Consider the following 13,447-nt stretch of genomic DNA (forward strand, 5'->3'; position numbering starts at 1 on the left):
GACTGCATTTCAAACTATTTTGTTAGGGAATCTAGGCCCTCCAGACAGTCCGAATTCAAACCTGAAACCCGAGGGAGGGCAACCTGAAGCTGACCTTGCACAAATCTTCTTTTCACTTTGCCTAAGAAGGTATTTTCAGTGTAAGTCTATACACGATCAGAAGTGGTTATCAAGCAAGTTCACATTCAGAAGTGACTACATACACAAAGGAATCTTGACAAAAAATAAGAACGAAATGTTCAAACTATAAATACGTGAAAAACAACACAGGACTTTCACTGCTACTAATAGTGCTGATTAGATAATCTGAAAACCCTCTTACTACAAATCACTTAGATGTACTGGACAAAAATATAACAAGTATGCTTTTAAGTGCTAATAGGAAAGTAAGGGAAATACTCCAGAAACTGATATTTTGACTGTTCTGGGTTTAACAATGGGTTTGAGTTTTAATGTCTATGAAAGTACAGGAGGCGAATTTTGGGGTTCATGAGGGGCAGAAATTTGGACCTGACACCCCCAAATAAAGAACCCTTGAATTACTATACATCTGTGAAAGGGGAGAACTGAAAACATTTATCCCCTCCCAAAGCAAGACTTAAAGGAAACTCTTCTGTTTAGCCTGACCTATGGGGGAAAGGAGATGGGAAATAAAACCCTGAGAATCTGCAAACACATGAGAGCCTCAGGCTGCATTACACTATGCAAATCTCATATGCTGGATAGAAGATTCATAAGGCCTTACGATTTTCAAATACTATTAACAATACAATTTCTAACATAATTTTATAGATCTCCTTAGGAGTGGTATTACTTAGCCTCTCTTGGGCATCTATTTTACTGATTACCAATACAGAGAGTATTTGGATCCAGCCTAAATCCTTTCTTCTGCAAATCAAACATATTTCCTCTTGTTCTTCTTCTTTTTTAAAAAATTTATTTATTTAATTTATTTATTTTTGGCTGCGTTGGGTCTTCGTTGCTGCACGTGGGCTTTCTCTAGTTGTGGCGAGCAGGGGCTACTCTTCATTGCGGTGCGCGGGCTCTCAGGCACATGGGCTTCAGTAGTTGTGGCACGTGGGCTCAGTAGTTGTGGCTCGCAGGGTCTAGAGCGCAGGCTCAGTAGTTGTGGCGCACGGGCTTAGCTGTTCCGTGGCATGTGGGATCTTCCCGGCCCAGGGATTGAACCCATGTCCCTTGAATAGGCAGGCGGATTCTTAACCACTGTGCCACCAGGGAAGCCCCCTCTTGTTCTATTCTTAATGGAGGCCAGACTCCTTAAATAATCACCCTTCTTCATGGTACTGAAGACCCAACCTCCCTGCCACACATTCCACTGTGTTGTCTTAGTAACCCAGACTCACGGAGGGTATCCTGGAGGGAAATGTCCAAGATCAAACGGGGTGTTTCTCTTCACGAACTAACAAATGCAATTTTCTCCTTTCTAGTTTTATTAGCAGTGAGAATCTCTCTTCAAATAATACATTGAAATGAAAGGTGCCACAGAAAATGCACCACTTTTAAATCCCACAGAGGCTTGAAACTGTTGCTTTAGTAAACATTTTCCAAGTAATGCTGTTTGTAGAATAATTACAGTCTGACTTTTTCTGTCATCAGAATCGAGTGACTGGTTCTCTGATGACTTTTTTTTTGCTCTAAAAAACACAATGATTCTGACTGTTTCTGGCAGATTGTATTGTTCAAGGGTAAACTTTGATTCTGTCTCTCTCTGACTCCGTTTTCAAAGTGAAGTAAAATGGAGTGTTAATTCAACATGTGTCAGTCTGGATAGTTAAATCCTATCACCTCTATTCACCATCTATCTTATGTCCCTGCTCTTTCTCTCCGCTCTACCCCAAACACGTACAGAAACATAAAGTCCTTTATTCTCAATATTTGATTCTTTTTTTAAAATAAATTTATTTATTTATTTTTGGCCTCGTTGGGTCTTTGTTGCTGCGTGCGGGCTTTCTCTAGTTGTGGTGAGCAGGAGCTACTCTTCGTTGCGGCATGCTGGCTTCTCACTGCAGAGGCTTCTCTTGTTGCGGAGCATGGGCTCTATGTGCGTGGGCTCAGTAGTTGTGGTTCGCAGGCTCTAGAGCACAGGCTCAGTAGTTGTGGCTCACAAGCTTAGTTGCTCCATGGTATGTGGGATCTTCCCGGACCAAGGCTCGAACCTGGGTCTTCTGCATTGGCAGGTGGATTCTTAACCACTGCACTACCAGGGAAGTCCTCAATATTTGATTCTTATGTCTAACATTTTCCAGATACTTACACATTTTCCCCACCTAGACCTTCTATATATGTGTCCATTAGTGTCCATTAATCCCAGAGAGTAACTGTGTATTCATAAGATCATTACAAAACAACAGAACACAGAACTGTTAATAATAACTATAAAAGCTGCTATTTATTAAGTATTTCTTATAATCCAGAGTTTCTGTTAGGTGCCTCCTATAAGTTACCATATTCCATTCTTTTGGCAACCTGTTATGAGTCGAATTTTGCTCCCCCCAAAAGATACACTGGAGCCCAGACTCACAGTACCTCAAAGTGGGACCTTATTTGGAGATATAGTCTTTAGAAAGGTAATTAGGTCAAGATGATGTATCAGGGAAGACCCTCATCCAAAATGACTGGTATCCTTCTTAAAAAAAGGGGAAATTTGGACACAGAGACACAAACAGGAAGAATGCCATGTGAATATAAAGACAGCTGTCTACTATCTGAGGACAGAGACCTGGAGCAAACCCTTCCCTCACAGCCTCAGGAGGAACCAGCCCTGCCAACACCTTGATTCCAAACTTCCAGCCTCCAGACTCTGAGACAACTCATTTCTGTTGTTTAAGGCACCCAGTTTGTGGTACTTTGTTACAGCAGCCCTAGAAAACTAATGCACAACCTTACAATTTAAGTCTTATTCTCTTTTTACTATAAAGGAGGACACTGCGTCATAGGAGGATTAAAGCCCTTACCCAGAGTCCTACAGGCAGTAGTGGTAGGGCTGTCAGGCAACACAGACCTGTTCTGTTCCAAAGCCCGCGTGCTTGCTGCTATAACGTGCTGCCTCCAAACCTACGTTTGCACATGGGCTTCCTGGACACACCTAGAATTGTACAATCAAGGAATTTTTATATTGTTTATTCCGAGGAGAGCTTTTTGAAGACTCATTTCCCCATGTTTTGGGAGTGAGTTATCACAGAAAGCTCGAAAGTGAGGTAGAGCCAGTGACCTGGTTTGGGAGAAGCAAGGATATATAAACAATACATCATTTTCAAATATAAGTACCTCTCATGCAATATTTGGGACATGCTTACACTAAATTTTTTCCCATTGTTTATCTGAAATTCAAGTTTCACTGGGATTTCTGTAATTCTATTTGCTAAGTCTGGCAATTAAAAGTTCTTCCCCAGGAGAACTTTTGGTTTGGGGTCTCAGCCCCTGACGGCATGGGAGTGATGGCATAGAAGCAGCAGCAGAGGTGTCAATACCTAGGCCTGCTCTACGTGTAAAGTCCTTGAATTGTCTGGGAAATGCTTGAGAATGCTCAATAAATACTGCCTGTTATTATTATAGCCATTGGGAAACACCCTCTTAGGTCCCAGGAGAAGATGCAGGGGTGGGGAGGGGAAGGCAGAAGGCAACAAGAGAAGAGATATTCTTATTATTCCAGGGGTGGATTGGCACTGGAGGGCTTACATAGTAAGATAAAAGATTGGTGAGACAGGTTGGTTTAAGGAATGAATGCTGCAGATCCAGCCTTTTTGTGCATCTCATTGGTCTTGGCCAATGGAATTAAAGAGCACAGAGAGCTAAGAGCACAAAGGACTAAGGCCTGGAGACACAGTGGCCACCTTACTTACTCCTTAGGGGAAGTAGGAGAGATTCAGTAGATGTGTGAAAGACACAGAAATGGATGTCTTTTAAATTAAGTGAAGTAGTATGACTGCATTGGAAAACTACTGGGAAGCCAGCTACCAATTAAAACAACCAGAAAATTCCTTGCTGCTGAATGAAACTCAAGAAAAACATACTGTGACCTTTTTGAACAGCTTATGCCTTCTGAGTTTCTGGCTAAACCCTCCTAATAAGTAATGAGAAAGCTTTTGGAAAATGGAAAGAATGCCCCAGGACCAAAAAAGTTAAGTCAAAGTGGTGGTCATGAAATTGGCAACTCACTGATAACTCCTTTTTTTTGTTTTTTCTTTAAAATATACTTCTACTTCTGGGTTTACTCATTGTTACAGAACCATGCAAGTATTTCCACAGCAGCAAATTTTTGTCAGTTCAGGAGTCATAAAGTGTATATGTAATTTTCTTTCTGATGATTGGCACAGGAATGTGGAAAATGGGCAGAAACAGATGATGACTGACAATTTCTACAGCAGCTTGTCTGCTTTGTGAAATCAAAGTGAGGAGCTGCACACATTTCTTAGGCTCAGTGTATACAGAAAATGACCTTCGGTATGATGGTTCAGAAGCCTGGCTCCGTATCAGCTGCTCTTTAGGGCGCTCTGTGCCCGTCGTGTACATCCTGATCTCCTGACATATCCCAAGTTTACGTTACTTAAGGAGGCGACTGTGGGTTAGTAGAAGAAGCAGCTAAGAATATCTGTCATTTTTCAGAGACATGTTGACACAAAATGGAGATATCTATTTGTAGTAGAGTGAACTGTTACCCTGTCAACTCTTTATATCACTGTTTTGCCTTCCTGAGAAAAAGATACAATTTTTATCTTGTTAAGAAATGAGACATACAACCAAATAGCTAAATGATTACAGTATGAAACACCACCAAGCACAGCTAAATAAGCCGTTCATGGTGTCCTCCGATTCCTAAAGTTTTGGTGATCTGCTCAATTTACCCTAAAGCCTCCCCTAATTTGAACTAATTGTGTGTGAAGTTCCCATCAGCATGATTATAGCCACAGCAAAATATTATAAGGAAAATATTACCAAAAGAGAAATAAAGAGAATTACACTATGTGAAAGCATTTATTCACATTAAAGGGGAATACAAATATAAGGTTTTCTTGTTAATAATTTGAATTAAATTTCAAATTTATATAATTTCCCCAGATTGCCTAAAATTTAACTTTTTCAGCAAAATTTTTTTCATCAACTATACAAGTTAATGTGCTAAATTGATCAGGGAACTGAAACGGTTAAGCAACTCTTCTTGGGAACTTTATTTCAATTTAAAAAGTATGCATGGGTCCAACTGGATTACTGATCTCCAAGAAAATAGTGATTTGGACATCTAGACCATACAGGAACTTAGATTTGCAAATTCTGGATCAAGTCTTATCTTTGTATACATCTTCAAAGGACTTTTACCAGGCAACAGTGTTGAGTAAATCAAGTTTGTGTCTATCAAGTATATTATTTAAAATATTTAAAATTAATGAAATCAATTTTAAAGTGCACAATTAGTACTTGAATAACTCAGATTATTTTTTCTTTCCAACCAACCTAATGTCATGAGGTTCATGGTAGCTTCCCCTTACTTTTTTGTGAAGTAAACCATGATCACTCAGGGCTTCTTGAAGGTAGCTAAAACCAACACCGGCACAAAGGTGAAATGTGACCCTTTGAGCCTGCTCTTTATAAAACAGGGTAAATTCTGACCCTACACAGATAATCTGGACTTCAGATAATCTCTGACAGGTAATTTTTAATTGATTGTACAGAGTTGTAATTGTGATAAGTGGATTTAACTTTCAAAATAGAAAATGAAAAGCCAAGATATTGATAAATAATGATCTGTGTCATATACGGTGATATTTATGATGAAACCTTATCAATTCGAGTCATTAGGTAAAGCAAAATGTCAATTTTCTTGTCACTTGTTTTGTTTTGTTTTGTTTTGTTTTTTGTTTTTTGCTGTACGCGGGCCTCTCACTGTTGTGGCCTCTCCCGTTGCGGAGCACAGGCTCCGGACGCGCAGGCTCAGCGGCCACGGCTCACGGGCCCAGCCGCTCCGCGGCATGTGGGATCTTCCCGGACCGGGGCACGAACCCGCGTCCCCTGCATCGGCAGGCGGATTCTCAACCACTGCGCCACCAGGGAAGCCCTCTTGTCACTTTTCAAATGGTTTTCAACATCAGACACTTTGAACCATAATACAGAACCCTCCTATATAGAAGTCAACTGTTTAACAATTTAGAATTGCTGTTTTCCTTCATTATCCCTACGACAAATTCTCCTTCCTTTTGACCTTTTTATTTCTAAAGATGTGTCCTTTGATGGTGATAAATGGAATGGGATGAAATTCAAATGAACACTTATACTCATGGCAATTCTGGCAAAAGTCTGGATGGGGAGGGGTGGGAAGTGATTCGCTACAATTAGCACCAAGTATATGTCCATGAACAGAGATTTCTCTCAGTGAATCCTTAATTAATTAATTAATAAGGGACTCAATCAATTTCTGCCTTCTGGCTATTATCACATGTAATCAGAACTTGATTGTGACTATAAAGCCATGTGAAACTACCAGTAACCGCAAACTATATTTTAAAAAATTAATGGGAACGTAAATGCCCACTCTAACGCACATGTGCTTTATTTTTCCAGTCTCACAAAGTATTTGAAAACCACAGCTGTTGATAATGCTTTAGATTTGCCAGATCCTGTAACAGTGCACTTGTTTTGCCTTGAACATGGCATTTGTACCGCATTAAAGTTTGGCAAGCTTAATCTTTGCTAACCACAGGCAAATGGGAACACGCTACAAAATATAAAAATACATTTCAGCCAAAGCCATTATCAAGTATATGTTTGTTTGGATTTGACTAAGAACCTCTAATTTGTTCACGCACACTTGGCATTTCTACATTCTGTGTACCGATTATGCTTGCGATGAATATATCACATGCCTAATACTCAAAGAAAGCTCTAAGCAAGGGAGAGGAGGAAAAGAGAGGGGAGAGGAAAGAAGTCCTATTTCACTTCTGTTGGAGTGAGGATGCATCTCCATAAACTCTTGGGGGGAACTCTTCCTGTGGCTCCTTGTCCCCCTCCCCCGCCTGATGCCCCACACTCAAAGTATTCTTGAGTAGCTGGCGAAATCTCTTTCATATCATCACATAGGAGAATCTACCCCTGCGTTTATCTGCCTACAAGCCTCAAAATAGAATAAAACTATGTTATCTGGCTGTTTACCAACACAGAGCTCAAGAAAACCATCATCTCTGATATTCAAACATAATGAAGTTCTTCAGTCTGGCAATCCACCCCAACCATAGAGGCAGAAGAGGTATAGGTGGTACATGATATTGGCATTACTGTCCTGTTTTGTTCATCCACGGATGGAGACAAAGCCAGAGCAACATGTGCTGCAGGACGGAGTTTGTGACTTAGTCCCAGGCCCTCCCCAAGGGCCATCACAAAATACTTTCATTAAACTCCCACTATTGGCTACCTTTCCCATTGATTCACCACAAAACCTTTCAAATAGGGCATCTCACATTTGTCTCATGACATGCGTCAAGTAGAATCAGTAGAAGTTATGTGATTACAATTTTCATCGCACAGACACTAAAGGAAAGGTCAGCTTCACAGCAGGACCAAAATTAACGCCCGTTCCCCTAAGCTCGCCATCCACGCCTACCTTTCAGTGTCTCGTGACAGGAACCACCTTCTAGGCATCCTTTTTCAGTGCCCAGTAAGTGGACACGTGATATGAATAAACACCAAACACAAATGTACCCACATTCTGCGTTTCAATTGGATTTAGCTCTACAGAGGCAATAAAACAAATCAACCCCCTGGAACAACCCCCCAAAACAAAACAAAGATACAGATCCTTTTCCTAACGGTCATCGACTCCCTCACTCATTTATTCAGTAATGTTTGAGCTTTCACTAAGTGCTAGGTGCTATCTTTGACACTGTTCACTTCAGGCACGGTGAATGAGATGACCTGTAAAAGTATTTAGCTCAGTGCCTGGTGTGTGAGAGGCAAGCAACAAATTAGACCTCCTTCCTTCTCAAATTTTTATCCTTGAACTCATCAATCATATGCAACCTGAAGAAAATGATTTGCTTCCAATCCAGTCTCATCATCCCTTTAAATCTACCCCCCGTGCAAGTTACACACTGTGACGTTTAGCATGAGCTATGGAACCAGGGAGAATAAACCACCTGCAGGCAGAATCACGGCTTGTGATTCCATTTTTTGTTGTAATAGAGGAGAGGAAAAGGTCAGTGAAGTGTTCCAGTATTACTAGGCTGTATCTGTAAACACACACACACAGACACTTTTGGAAGGTTCCATTGTTAATCTAGGCAAATAGCTTTGCAGTTGCCAATAAGCATTTACTATCCTCTCTGATTGTTTGACTGAATTTAACTTTTATTTACAAGCAACTTATATAAACAGACGCAACCTTAAAGCCGACACTTTCTGCGCCATCTTGCATCCTATTTGCCATTTTTTTTTTCTTGGCTCCCAAGACTAGGTCATAGATGGAGGAGAAACCAATCTGAGACATCATCAATTTTTCACTTTCAGCAGTTTTTATGATATATGCCAAATGCCACCATCAGATTGATCATTGCCACGTGGCAACCCACACTAATCCCCGAGGCATCCACAGTGAACAGACCCTGACATGAAACACACATAAAAGTAGTTGCAGGTCCGAGATATTTAAAGAACTCATCTATGACCTCTACTGGTCAAGCTAGTAAAACACAACAGCTACCGTGATTTCAGAAGTGTCCTCCTATTTTCATTCATTCATTTAACAGATACGTTTTAGCACCTACTACGTGCCAGGCACTGTTTAAGGAAGGACAATGACAATAACCAAAACAGACACACAAAAAAACCCTTCCCTCCTAACATTCAGCTGGGCAGCATTTAAACTGTATACATTATAAATAAGTTAACTGTATTTTGGAAGGTAATAACTGCTTTTAAAAAGAAGAAAAAGTAAATCAAAGTAAAGGGAATCAAAAGCACTGAGGAGGTGGAGCTGGAGAAGCAGGTTGCAGAATTAAGCTGGATCCTCAAGATAACCGTCAGTGAAAGGGTAGAATTAAGCAAAGACTCCAAGGAGGCGAGAACCTTAGCAACTTAAGACCTAACACATGGGTTCTTAAATTCGTTACATTAGACATCACCCTGGGAGCAGGGTTCTTTTTCACAGTTTCCAGAGAGATTTTGGAGTCAGTCAGACTTGTGTTCAATCCTGTATGGGTCAGCTTTGCTGCAGCAACAAACAACCCCAAATTCTCATTGGCTTAAAGCAGGGGTCCCCAACCCCGGGGCCACCGACAGGTACTGGTCCACGACCTGTTAGGAACCGGGCGCACAGCAGGAGGTGAGCGGCAGGAGAGCGAGTGAAGCTTCATCTGTATTTATAGCCGCTCCCCATCGCTCGCATTACCACCGGAGCTCCACCTCCTGAGAGATCAGCGGCATTAGATTCTCATAGGAGCGCGAACCCCACTGTGAACTGTGCACGCGAGGGATCTGGGTTGCAGGCTCCTTATGAGAATCTAATGCCTGATGATCTGAGGTGGAGCCGAGGTGGTGACACTAGTTCTGGGGAGTGGCTGCAAATACAGATTATCCTTAGCAGAGAGGTCTGACCACACAGAGACCATAATAAGTCAATTGCTTGCACACTCACATCAAAACCCTATCAGTGAGTGGCAAGTGAAAGGAAGCTCAGGGCTCCCACTAATGCCGCATTATGGTGAGATGTATAATTATTTCATTATATAGTACAATGTAATAATAATAGAAATAAAGTGCACAGTCAATGTAACGGGCTTGAATCATCCTGAAACCAACCCCCGCTCCAGGTCTGTGGAAAAATTGTCTTCCACGAAACTGGTCCCTGGTGCCAAAAAAGTTGGGGAACGCTGGCTTAAAGGACAAATATCTATTTTTTGCTCATGTTTCACAAGGGCTGCAGGCTAACTGTGGGTCAGTTGTGACTGACAGGCTTGGCCCTGCTCCACATGTGTCCTATTCCAAGGGCAGGGCTGGAGGGACTGCTACCCTCTCAGTTATGTTGTCCCCACAGAGGAGGTCAGGGCTGAAGTGCATCTAATGGCATCACGGAACTTAAAACTTCTGCTCTCGTGGGGTACCGATCAATTTCATTCACGTTCCATTGACCAAAGAAAGTCGAAGTAGCTGAGACCAAAGTCAGTGAGGGCAGGGGAGTGAGTATATATGTGGCCCAGACACAGAAGTATGGCAAAGGCAAGGAGGGAGTGAATAATTGTGAACAAATAATACAACGTAACTGTAATGAGTCACTCAATCTCTCTGAACCTTACCTTGTCCGTCGGTGAAACAGGAATAAGAACAGGCTACCTGTGAAGAATAAATGAGATATTATAAATGGACCCAGTACAGTAACTGACTTATAATGAGGAATCAATAAAAGTTAATATCCTTTTGTTGTCTTCTTCCAAAGGTGGCATCATCACTCTGGCCCAATTCCTTTCGAGGCTTAAGAAGGTATGGGGCTGAGGTAGGAGGGGGTCGGGGGGATGTGTTGGAAAATTGAGGAGCCTGGGACTGAAATGTGGATTCAGTTCTTGCCCTAAATCCTGGATAAATTACTGATCTATAAAACAAGGCATCTGTCTAAATGATCTCTAAGGTTCCTTTCTGGTGCTAAAGATCCTCAGTTTGGGGTAAAACATTTACAGCGCGCTCTTCCTTTTTCTCTAGAGCCACTGCTGCTTAGTTCTAACACCAGGTGGCGCTAGAAAACAACTTAATGGAAAAGGACAGAGGCTTTTCTGGGGTGAAGGTTGGAGAGTCTAGAAAGTTACTATTTTCTCCTCATAGACTGTTATAAAGCAGAACTTCTGCATCTGGTAGTTGCTCAGAAAGCACCACGTTGAGGGAACAGCGCCCAGAAACAAAATGCTCACTCTAGTCCTAGGACCTCAGGCTTTGGGAAAGGACCCCAGGAAACTGGGGACTGCCCAGTTTCCCTGCTTTGATGTTGGAATAGGGGAGTTTCTCTGTTTTTGAGCAGAAGCATGAGGTAATTGGAGCTGTGCTCTAGGGTGATGCATCTAGTTGCCATGTGAGGGGAGTGTCTGGCACGGGGGAGAACTGTTTAGGAGACTCTTAGGACAGAAAAGAACCCACGTACACGGGTCTGAAATAGAAGAGTGGGGACTTCCCTGGTGGTCCAGTGGTTAGGACTCTGTGCTCCCAATGCAGAGGGCACGGGTTCAATCCCTGGTCAGGGAACTAAGATCCCACACGCCGCATGGCGTGGCCAAAGGAATGAAAAAGAAATAGAAGAGTGGGAGTGAGCATAGCAATGGGTGAGATGTTACAGCAACAGAACCTCTAGAACTTGGCAACTATTTAAATAAAGAGGCTTCAAGTAGGATAAGTCATTATGAAAGATGACTCCTGGATAAGTAGGAAAATGTTGGGGCCACTGACAGAAAACACATGACTTTGGGTGGCAGTATTACTGTTATTCCTGCACTTCACGTGTACACTCAGAAGAAGGAACCATGAGGGCTTCTCCCTCATAGGTACTGAGGAATCCCCGGTGCACAAGCTTTCATCCTAAAAGGGCCAGACTTGGCCTTTTCTCAAGAAATGTTTTCTTACACATGATTTTATCTTACAAAATCCAGAGGCATTTCTCTGTTGATAATGGGGATGGGGGAATGTATGGGAAATCTCTGTACCTTTCACTCAGTTTTGCTATGAGCCTAAAACTGCTCTTAAAAAAAAAAAAAGAAAATCTGTTTTTTAAACTCTTGGCAGATTCTGGGAAGATGGTGCAGTAGGAAGCACTAAGAATCTGTCTCCCCCACCCCCAGACAAAAATTGCACTGGCAGAAATCTGTCTGATGTAACTATTGTGGAACCCTGGACAGCTTACTTAAGGCTTGCAATGTCCACGGAAGACTTGGACTGTTCATTTTGGCCAGTTTCAGCTCTCAGCACAGCAGCAGCTACCCATCCCCAACCCCATGGCAGGCAGCTGTGCATGGTTCCCAGAGCAGCTTTGCACAGCTTGCAGGAGTCTGGGTGGGCAAAAACGACATCAGTGATCTGTGCTCTGGTCACTGGTCACTGCTTCTGATCACAGAGGGGCAGACAAAGAGGCAGTGTCCATTGTTGTAGCCCCTCCCCCACTAATACAAGTCCCTCCTCATCTGGCTGAAGTGACAGCCAGGAGATTTAAAGGGACAGTGCCCTTTTTTTACCCCATTTATTTTTCTTTTCCCCCTTTTGGTAGTCAGATATTAAAGACTAGACTATTAAAAAATGACTGCATATATGGGGAAAATTAGAAAGTGACTGGGCATGCCCAGGGAAAGTCTCAGAAGAGACTTAAGAATACCTGAAGTTTACACCTGAAACACCCTCAGCTGAGAGACAGTCTATGGAATCAAAAAACAAAAACAATAAACAAACACAGTAACAAAAAACAGCAAACCCTGGGAGAAGGCAGAGAATATAATTTCCAGAGTTACCACATTACTAGTTTCAAATGTCCAGTTTTCAACCCCAAAAAGTCACAAGGCATACAAAGAAGCAGGGAAGTATGGCCCATTCAAAGAAATAAAATAGATCGATAGAAACTGTCCCTGATAAAGATCCAATAGAAGAAATATTAGACAAAGACTTTAAAACAGCTGCATAAAAATGTTCAAAGAACTAAACGAACATGTGGAGAAAGTCAAGAAAACAATGTATGATCAAAATGAAAATATCAGTAAAGAGATAGAAAATCTTAAAAGAGGTCCAAAGGAAATTCTGGAGCTGAAAAGTAAAATAACTGAAGTTAAAAATTCACTAGAGGAATTCAAATGCAGATTTGAGCAGGCAGAGAAAGAATGAGCAAACTTAAAGAAAGGACAAAGGGAATGATCAAGTATGAGGAACAGAAAGTAAAGAGACTGAAGAAAAGTGAATAGAACCTAAGGGACCTGAGGTACCGAAAAGCAGACCAACACCGCACAGTGGGAGTCCCAGAAAGAGAAGAGAGAGAAAATGGCAGAGAGGATATCTTTCGAAATAATGGCTGAAAACTTCCCAAACTCGGTGAAAAACATGAATATAAATATCCAACAGGGGACTTCCCTGGCGGTCCAGTGGTTAAGACTCCACGCTTCCACTGCAGGGGGCATGGGTTCAATCCCTGGTCAGGGAACTAAGATCCCACATGATGTGTGGTGTGGCCCCCCAAAAAAAATTAAGAAAAAAATATCCAACAGGCTCAATAAGCTCCAAGTAAGATGAACTGAAAGCCAAAGAAAAAGAGAAAATCTAGAAACCAGCAAGAGAGAAGCAAATAATCACATACAAGGGATCCTCAATAGGATTATCAGCAGATTTCTCATCAGAATCGTTGGAGACCATAAGGCAGTGGGATGATATAGTCAAAATGCTAAAAGAAAAGAAACCGTCAACCAAGAATTCTATGTCTAGCAAAACT

At 41.8% G+C, this 13,447-nt stretch overlaps 1 protein-coding gene across 2 annotated transcripts in view; it reads right to left on the reverse strand.

Annotated features, from left to right (window-relative positions):
- Positions 1-13,447, reverse strand: part of SAP30 (Sin3A associated protein 30) — a 115,581-nt gene that overhangs the window by 40,694 nt on the left and 61,440 nt on the right. For both annotated transcript variants that reach the window (XR_008618300.1, XR_008618299.1), the window contains exon 13: positions 10,299-10,335. The gene's annotated coding sequence lies outside the window, so the exon portion shown is untranslated. The remainder of the gene's footprint in view (positions 1-10,298; positions 10,336-13,447) is intronic.

The sequence above is a fragment of the Physeter macrocephalus genome, chromosome 9 (genome assembly GCF_002837175.3).
Source record: "Physeter macrocephalus isolate SW-GA chromosome 9, ASM283717v5, whole genome shotgun sequence".
NCBI lineage: Eukaryota > Metazoa > Chordata > Mammalia > Artiodactyla > Physeteridae > Physeter > Physeter macrocephalus.